This window comes from Anolis sagrei, chromosome 4, assembly GCF_037176765.1.
Source record: "Anolis sagrei isolate rAnoSag1 chromosome 4, rAnoSag1.mat, whole genome shotgun sequence".
Classification (NCBI taxonomy): domain Eukaryota; kingdom Metazoa; phylum Chordata; class Lepidosauria; order Squamata; family Dactyloidae; genus Anolis; species Anolis sagrei.
Window position 1 is genome coordinate 79,156,114 of NC_090024.1, and position 9,900 is coordinate 79,166,013.

General features: G+C 38.9%; 1 long non-coding RNA gene across 1 annotated transcript; it reads right to left on the reverse strand.

Annotated features, from left to right (window-relative positions):
• Positions 1–2,075: 2,075 nt before the first annotated feature.
• LOC132774628 (uncharacterized) lies at positions 2,076–5,237 on the reverse strand. Its single transcript, XR_009631405.2, has 2 exons — positions 3,893–5,237; positions 2,076–2,401 (listed from the first exon to the last, which is right to left on the reverse strand). It is a non-coding gene; the product is annotated as an uncharacterized lncRNA (long non-coding RNA).
• Positions 5,238–9,900: the final 4,663 nt, after the last annotated feature.

A 9,900-nucleotide genomic window follows, 5' to 3' on the forward strand; every position in this document is an offset into this window, starting at 1 on the left:
GCAAGTTCGAAGCCCAAGTTAGGGTTGAGCTCCCGACTGTTAATAGCTGTTTTAAAAAAAGTTGTTTAAAATAGTCCAGTTTACTGTCCACCTAAGCCGTTCAAAAACAGCTGTGCTGTGAGTAGAGAAATTAGGGACTGCTTAAAGAGGAGAAGTTAATTCATGACACCATAAAAATGACGGAGAGCAAGGAGGCAATACTACAAATCAAAAGGCTCGACATCATAGTGGACAAAGCGACAGCTCCCCCTCTGGATGAATCGAGCAACCTCCAGGATCCAAAGTGGAAAAACTGCTGAATGACCTCTATCTGTCTGTATGCCTTGTATGTCAAAAACTGCATTGAATGTTTGCCATGTATGTGTGCATTGTGATCTGCCCTGGGTCCCCTTTGGGGTGAGAAGGTTGGAATATAAATACTATAAATAAATAAACAAACAAGCAAACAAACAAACAAACAAACTCTGAGATGGAGCCAGAAGTGTGGACCACTGTGGTCTGATTTCTCAAGGTATGGACGCAACTGGTGGACAAGTTGCTACCATATTTGAAGCATGTTTTTAAAAGAACTGGATTAGAAGGACATTGCTTTGGTTTATTTTAGAATGTTTTATAATCTGTTTTTTTGGAGCCTGAGTGGCATAGTGGTTGGAGCATTGGATTTTGCCTCTGGAGAACAGTGTCTGAATTCCCTCACAGCCATGGAAACCCATGGCTGTGAGTGTGACCTTGGGGCAAGTCACACTCTCTCAACCTCAAAAGAAGAAAATGGCAAACCCTCTCTAAACTAACGTTGATGAGAAAAGCTTGCTATAGGTTTTCCTTAGGGTCTCCATAAGTCAAAATGACTTAAAGACATGCCACAGCAAAGTTCCTGGTCCGGATCTAAAGGTTCTTCATATTCTTGGGTATGTCGTTTGGGGGAAAATAGTTGAGGCTGATAATTTCCCTCTGATCAAGGCATTGAATCTACTATAGGTTTTAATTTTTCAAGGAATTATCCAGTGCTGAACCTATTTTGGGAACAGGGTTTAAGTGTCTTGCTTTTTCATATCCTTAATTTGAAGCTTTACTAACACAGAAGCTGAGAGAATAACTCTCTAACATGGTTAGCAGGTAGAGTGCAACACAATTCACAATTATTACCCGTTAGGAATGGGTCAAACCAAAGTTCTGTTCCTTTACAATAAAATATGGCATTGTGAGTAGATACTGCAGCATTACAAATCAAGAGTGAACAGATGTATTTCCCTCAAAATAGCCTCTGAGAAATGCCAAGCAGATTCCAAATTTACATGAAGCAGTTCACTCATCGCTGTTTCTGATGTCTAGAAGGATTTGTAGCAAATTTTACAAGAGTGTAATTCTGTATGTCAATCAGTCTTGTATATAATCTAATGACATATTCCTCCCACTTCCATGTAACATGTAACACTACTTTTTTCTCATTTACGTACAATGTCTGCTGATCCCCGACCCGATAGAGTGACAATTACTCTTCCATGAATCCATGAGCAGTTGATGGCGCTAATGTTACGGTGGTGCACAACCTCTTACCAGTGGTGCACAACCTGTGTCTTCCCAATGCTTGGGATTTCAACTCCCAGAAGTCCTAGCCATCTTGTCCAATGGTCCAGAATTCTAGGAGTTGAAGTCCAAAACACCTGGAGGGTCACAGGTTATTTGTCACTGCTGTATCCGGTCTGCTTTTTTTGTTTGAATTTTAAAGTAACTGCCCAGTGTCCTGGACCTTTGAAGAAACAGACAGCTAGATTAGACTTCAGCACTTTGGACAGTTCCTTTTAAATTCAGGTTAAAATCTGGAGATGATTCATCACTACACGGGCATTGGAGCCACCAAACGGCACCACATATGTTATAATAGTAACTTTCACATTTAGGTGAGATTCTTGTAGAACAGGGTTGGGTAAAATGCAACAATATAAGCAGTTATGAGGAGGGACATATTGATTGCAACTAAATTCAATGCTTAGAGCAAATGTCTATTATTTTCAGTCATTCATGGATCACTCTCCCCAAACCCATCCTATGTTAGGTGTTTTACAGTTGTCATGTTACCAGTATGATCATTTATTTATTTATCATATCAGGAGCAAACCAAGGGTACAGTTGTGATATATCTGAGAAAACATGAAGTTTAACAACTTGGCATTATATTAAATGTCCTTTGATCAGTAGCTGGCCACTTGGAGTGCCTCTGGTGTTGCTATAAGAAGTTCCTCCATTGTGCATGTGGCAGGGCTCAGGCTGCATTGTAATATGTGGTCTGTGGTTTGTTCTTCTCCACACTCGCATGTCGTGGACTCCACTTTATGACCCCATTTCTTAAGGTTGGCTTTGCATATGATGATGATGTTTAGAGCAGCACATGCAGGAATAGCTTGGGGTTGGAAAGAAAAAGAAAGAAATGGACACTTGAAAAATTGTATGAATATGTGTGGGACTAAATACAACTGGATATTATGGACATCATAAGAAGCAAAAAGACATTGTCAGACAAACAGAAGAAAATTAAAGAATTTGGACTCCATTTAAAAGATGGTTTCGGTAGTTAAACCAGATGATGAAAGCTGGAAGAAAAAACTGGATATAATCGAAAGAAGGCTCATGTAATAGGGGGGGGGGAGGATTATATTGTTAACAGGGAAGAGGGAGGGGTGGGTGTGGGGAGGAGAAGGGAATATAGAAGGACAAAATGCACAATAATTATGGTTATGTATAATTGTTTTATAAGAATAATAAAAACATAGAAATATATTTTTAAAGGTTGGCTCTGCATCTTGTGGTGCCAGAGTGCAGTCTGTTCAGCACCTTCCAAGTTGCCCAGTCTTCTGTGTGCTCATGAAGGAGTCTCTCATTTGTTATCAGCCATGGATTGAGGTGCTAGGTTTTAGCCTGCCACTTTTGGACTCTTGCTTACTGAAGTGTTCCTGTGAGTGTCTCTGTAAATCTTAAATCTTGATTTAAGACATTGGTGTGCTGGATGATATCTGAACAGAAGATGGGCCATAGATGTCACTGCCTTAGTCCTTTCATTATTGACTGCTACTTCCCAGTGGATGTCAGATGGTGCAGTACCGGCTAGACAAGGCATCCTCAAACTGTGGCCCTCCAGCTGTTTGGACCTACAATTCCCTGAATTCCTGACAATTGAACAAGCTCATTAGGACTTCTGGGAGTTGGAGGTCCAACAGCTGAAGGGCCACTGTTTGAGGATGCCTGGGCTATACAGTGCAATTTTTCCAGTGCTGTAGGGTGCAGACAGCCTGTGATAATGTGGAATGTCTCATTAAGAGCCACATCCATTGTTTTAGCATGGTGAGATGTGTTCCACACTGGGCATGTGTATTCAGCAGTAGAGTAGCAAAGCGCAGAGGTGACCAGACATATGATAATGACGTGTGCAGTAATGACACCTGTGTTACTGTGTTAGGAGAAAGAGGAGAGGAGCCCCATGTAAAACAATGGAGTACAATGTACACCAGGACTTATAAGAAATGCATGATACAAAAATAGACAAACAGATAGCTAGATAGATACGAAAGACGGAAAGAAAGCATGAGCAAAGGAAGGAAAGAAGGAGGGAAGGAGGGAAAAGAGAGAGGGAGGGAGGGAAGGAAGATAGAGAGGAAACTAGGAAAGAAGATAGGAAAGAAGATAGGCAGGCTACTTGAGCAGTACTCCACGTGCTCTAGTAGGGCTCTTCTGTCCTTTCAATATCTGTATGGCAGAAAGAAAATGAGCAGCATCTGTTACCACAGCATAATTAGTCAGTTTGCTCCTCCATGCAGAACTATTACAGGTACAGGAGATATTTTCGGGTCAGAAGTTTGTCAGTCTATATAGAATTGAAGAGAATTCAAGCCCATACCTTTAAAAACGAGAACCAGTGGAGGCTGGTTGAGAATATGGCTTTTGCTTTACTTAGGCGTGAATGGTAAAATGATGTAGAATGTGAAGTCTTCCCACACTGCTTATTAAACCAAGGATGCTTCTAAATAAAGCTTTTATGGCACAATTTTGTTCAGGGGTTCCCAGATGTCTTCCTTAGTTTCTAACTCTCGTTGTCCTGCTTCTTCCATCTTTTTTTCTCACCAGAAAAAAAAAAGAATCAATTAATGAGGGAAAGATGGAATCTCACTATGCGATGCCGTTTGAGTAGCAGTGCTAGGAATTCTTCATCTGGAAGCACTTCCAAAGTAGAAAATGTTCTTGGAAATCTGTATCAATGCAAATGTGTCATGACGGACAATCTGTCTCAAATGCAAATAATGCACCCCTCTTCTTTTTGCACTCTCGGTGCTTTCATTCAATAGTTTTAAGATGCTTCACAGGGAAAATTATGTACACTGAAATACTCTTTCCCTAATGACAGCTAACTAACTATGTGTAGAAATATGTGTAGTGAAACATTCAAAGCAGTTAAACTGGTATCCCTAACATCCGTGCATTGATTTGTATGTATTTTCCTTTGGTACACACATGGGTCAAAAGCTGGAACTGAAAATTTTTTCTACCCATAACGCATCATGCAGGTCACTTGGTTCTTTGGAGACTCCATTGTCAAACAGATGTCATCTGAATTGCCTTCTTTAGAAGATGCTCCACTATAAAGCATGAAGGCAAATTGCTTCTAGTGAGAGTTATCCTCATATGTTAAAGAGGTCTTTTGTAGAGGAAAGGATAAGCATCAGATTCAAAGCTGCAACCTCTTAATACAGTTTCTCATATTGTGGTGACCCCCATCCATAAAGATATTTTCACTGCTACTTCATTACTGTAATTTTGCTACTGTTATGAATAATAATGTAAATATCTGATATGCAGGATGTATTTTCATTCATTGGAACAAGTTTGGCACAAACACCCGATCCGCTCACATTTGAATAATGGTGAGGTTGGGGTGGGGATTGATTTTGTCATTTGGGAGTAGTAGTTGCTGGGATTTATAGTTAACCTACTGTTATCTACTGTTGTTTTAAAATGATATTACTTGGATTTTATGCTACATATATTGGTGGGGAGTGTTGTTATAATTTTATGTGACTTCTTTTATATTTTTGTACCATTTTACCTGTTGTATGTTATATGTGCACCCTGGAGTGTCTTGTACACCACTTGAGTCCCTTAGGGAGATGATGGTGAGACTGTGAACTGCCCTGAGTCCCCTTCGGGGTTGAGAAAGGCGATATACAAATACCACAAATAAAATTATTATTATTATTATTATTATTATTATTATCATTATTATTATTATTATTATTTACAATATTTTATCCCACCTTTCTCAAGCCCAAAGGTGACTCAAGGTGGCTTACAAATTGGCAGCCATTCGATGCCATAACAGTCCATGATATACAATTAAACATTTAAAACAACACTATAAAAATAATATAAAAACCATTAAAAACATATAACAACCAAATGTCTTCCTGTTAATCTCATTTTCCAGTATCATCTAAGCCATTCCATATTTCAAACTTACATAATTCTGTGTTTGTCTGTTGCACTGCAATTATAAATAATAATAATAACAATTATTATTATTATTATTATTATTATTATTATTATTATTATATAATGGGACGAGTATCCATGGATTTTGACACAGGGGATCCTGGAACCAAGCATCAGTGGATACTGAGGGTCCAATGTATGTGTGATGGAAACATGTTGTATCTGGAAATATACATCATTTTCAAGACACTAACTGATGAACATTTGAAAACTGTGCATTTATTTGTTATCTTTTAAAAAAATAATTTTGCAGAGCAATTAACAGAGAGAGTGAAACAAAGAAATAAAGTGGACATTTGGAATGTGTAATAAAGCAATATGGAAAAATCCCAGCAAACAAGTTCTTGTGGATCTTTTAAACCAAAATTACATGTTAGTGTTAGAAGCTTAATATTTTAATTTGTACCGTGCCTTATATATTATACAAGTATGAGGGCTGTACAATTCTAGCACAGGAGAATATATATCCAATTGTTTTTCTGCCAGTATTCACCTGCAGTGCAAACTGTATGTTGGAATAATGTGAGCAAAATGTAAGTAAGCATTTCATACATTTGGATATCAACACCTCTGCATCTGTATCATTGTATGGGGTGTGTAATACCTCATACAATGTAGCTGAAACTACAAAGAGACAGACCTTTTTATCCTGTATGCTCTTGTCCTGCATTGTTTTTTTAATGAATCCAAGAATCAAAAGCATATGGCAATCCTTTTATTTTAAGACTCCTTCAAAACCCCTTCAAGTAAAAGTTGCAACCCTATCCACACGATATAGAAAGTCAGTCCCAGTAAAATGAATGGGCTTTATGTCAGAGTAAATGTGTATTGATTATTTTCCTTTCAAGTTGAAGAAGATTTATAGCAGAATTCAGAGATGTATTTGTCAAGCCATCCCAATGGCCAACTCCTTCATAGCGGAAAGGAAACATCAACATAGCATAGGCGTTGTATGGGGATTGATCCAGGTGTCTGCTCAAGATCAATCTCTGCTAAACAGGATCTGATTAAAATCTATTGATTTTCAGTGTGGAGGCTACATGTTTTTCCAAGAACTGGTGCAATCACTGCAAGAAACCGTGATTGCTCAAGACATCCTCCACTTCTTCACACAAACTTCCTCCAAGTAATGAAATCAATTGAGATCGTTTCCCTGTAGTTATTTGCCTAATGTTTCTTATGTGCAAAGCTGTAGCAACACCACTTCCTATTTCCTCTCTGGAATGATTGTATTTGTTGCTGGTCCTAATGCAACAGATGCTACACAATACTACCCCCTGCTGGGGGAAAACAGTCCTGTGTAGGAATACCTCATATGACTCTCCGTTTTGCCTAAAGGATGGGCAATCTTTAACTCTACAGAGATAATGGACTACAACTCCTATAATCCCTTATCATGGATGATTCTAGATCAGGCCACCTGGGAGGTGAAGTCCAAAACATCTGGAAGAGCAAAGTTTCCTCACTGAACCTTACACTTCTTCTTGTTGAAGGTCCCAAGGCTCAAATCATCAGAATCAGTAATGTGGACTACTTCCATACATGTGATACAAATGTTTTGCTTTCTTGAAGGAATACTGTCAACTATCTTGAGTCACAGTTTTGGTGAGAAAGAACAGTATCAAAAAATGCTAGACAATTTTATGTTTTCCTAGTCATGAGAAAACTATATATATATATATATATATATATATATATATATATATATATTGCTATACATCAAAAGGGACCTTGGAGGGCAAATATTTGTATGATAAATCTGTCCTCTTTAATCTCATGCAACACCAGTGGCCATTTTTAAAACAAATCTTATACATTAATGATATGTATATTAGAAGGGCTTATTCTTTTAACACATATCCTCCAGAACTGTTACACGAAAAGTGGGAAATAAAATCACTTACCAGGTTGCAGTGAGTTTTCCAGGCTGTATGGCCATGTTCCAGAAGCATTCTCTCCTGACATTTCACCCACATCTATAGCAGGCATCCTCAGAGGTTGGAAACTAGGCAAGCGGTGTTTATATATCTGTGGAATGTCCACGGTGGGAGAAAGAACTCTTGTCTGCTTGAGGCAAGTGTGAATGTTGCAATTTGTCACCTTGATTAGAATTTAATAGCCTGCAGTTTCAAGACCTGACTAGTTGCTGCCTGAGGGAATCCTTTGTTGTGAGGTGTAAGCTGGCCCTGACTTATTCTTGTCTGGAATTCCACTGCATTTTGAGTGTTGCTCTTTATTTACTGTTCTGATTTTAGACTTTTTTAATACTGGTAGCCAGATTTTGTTCATTTTTTATGGTTTCTTCCTTTTTGTTGAAATTGTCCACATGCTTGTGGATTTCAGTGGCTTTATAGTCTGACATGGTAGTTGTTAACAGTGGTCCAGCATTTCTGTGTTCTCAAATAATATGATGTGCCCAGGTTGGTTCATCAGGTGCTCTGCTATGGCTGAATTCTCTAGATGAATTATTCTGCAGTGCCTTTCATGTTCTTTGATTCGTGTTTAGGCTCTACACAGAAACGCTGAACCATTCTATCAGGAGAGAATGCTTCTGGAACATAGCCATACAGCCTGGAAAACTCACAGCAACCCAGTGATTCCAGCCATGAAAGCCTTCGACAACACACAATCACTTGGAGTGATTAACTAAATGCGTCTTCTCTGCAAAACAGCAAGAGGCTCATAATAAACTGCTTTGAAAAGTGTCTTGTCAAGATGCTCTTTTTTCTTTTCTTTTCTTTTTTGCAAATTTCAGCTACTGATACATGTTTCACTGCTTTTTCACGGCGCAACTGGAGTTTCGGCTTTCATAGGCGGACTTGCCTGGCTTTTGCTGTGTAACCAAACCTCTCTCCCATTTACAAGGATGTACTTGCTTTTCAATGTCACTATGCAAGGAATGATAACCATCGAACTGAACAGTCAGCAGCACAGAAGGTAGCTTTCAGTTCTCTGACAGTACTAGATCACTTCAGAAGGAGTCTTTTTAATTGAAACTAATGAGAGTGGAAATAGTTTAGAGAGAGAGAGCAAGGTCATTTTAAAGAGCCCCACTGGCATCTCTTCCCATCTTTCTTGTACTTCTTGCAGTCAGTACATGGATCAGTCAAAAGGATGCGGAGACACTGACATGCATTTTTAAAACACAAAAACTTCCTTTTGCTCACTATACCACAATGTTAGTGTCATTTGTGTAAATGCCATTAAATCGCTTCCCAAACTAAGCAGGAATGTCCTGAAAGTGGTTCCAGGACAACAAGCAAAAGACAGGAAAGATTTTTTTTCCAGTCCCACTCTCTATAACTCTGTGTTCTAATTGGGCTCTTTTTCATTAATCCTTAGAAAGAGGAACAATAACAACAATAATACAATTTTAAGCAGGCTAAGACATTGCTCTGTTCGTTTCTTATGTAAAAATACCCAAGACTCCCTGACATGAAAGCAAATGCCATTCTTTTGCCTTAACCAATTCAAGCTTAGAATCATAGAGTTGGAAGAGACCTCATGGCGATCCAGTCCAACCCCTTGCCAAGAAGCAGGAAAATTGCCTTCAAAGCACCCTCGATAGTTGGCATCCAGCCTCTGTTTAAAAGCCTCCAAAGAAGGAGCCTCCACCATATTCCGGGGCAGAGAGTCCCACCACTGAACAGTTCTCACTGTTAGGAAGTTCTTCCTAATGTTCAGGTGGAATCTCCTTTCCTGTGGTTTGAAGCCATTGTTTCACGTCCTAGTCTCTAGAGCAGCAGAAAACAAGCTTGCTCCTTCCTCCCTATGAATTCCCCTCACATATTTATAAATGGCCCCCCTCATTGTGTCTCCTCTCAGCCTTATCTTCTACAGGCTAAACATACCCTGCTCTTTAAGCCACTCCTCATAGGGCTTGTTCTCCAGATCCTTGATCATTTTAGTTGTACTCCTGTGGACACATTCCAGCTTGTCATAAATATGTGAACTCTGCCTCCAGCAGAAGTCTTTTTCTTTCCTATTTGCAAGTAAGAAAGGACAACATGAACTCAACCTCTTCCTGAAAGTCGGCTTTCATCAGTCATTTCTGTTTCCTTGTTTCCAAGAATGATTGCTTTATGAAAGAGCTGCTATTCTGGTTCATTAAAGATAATCAGGCTCGACTAAGAGACATTTCAGCTCAGGTGTCTTTTTCAGAGTTTTACCTGAATGACCTCCATTCACCAGATTAAAAATAATGACTGTGAGACTACAATGCCCCATATTTGCCTTTTTATGCTATGGTTTTGGCTCACTGTATCTTAGTAGCATACTGTTTGGTAAGAAAATAGCTATTTTGACAACATTTACCGCCTCTATAAATATGTTATTTCCTTATAAAATTTAACATAATTGGAA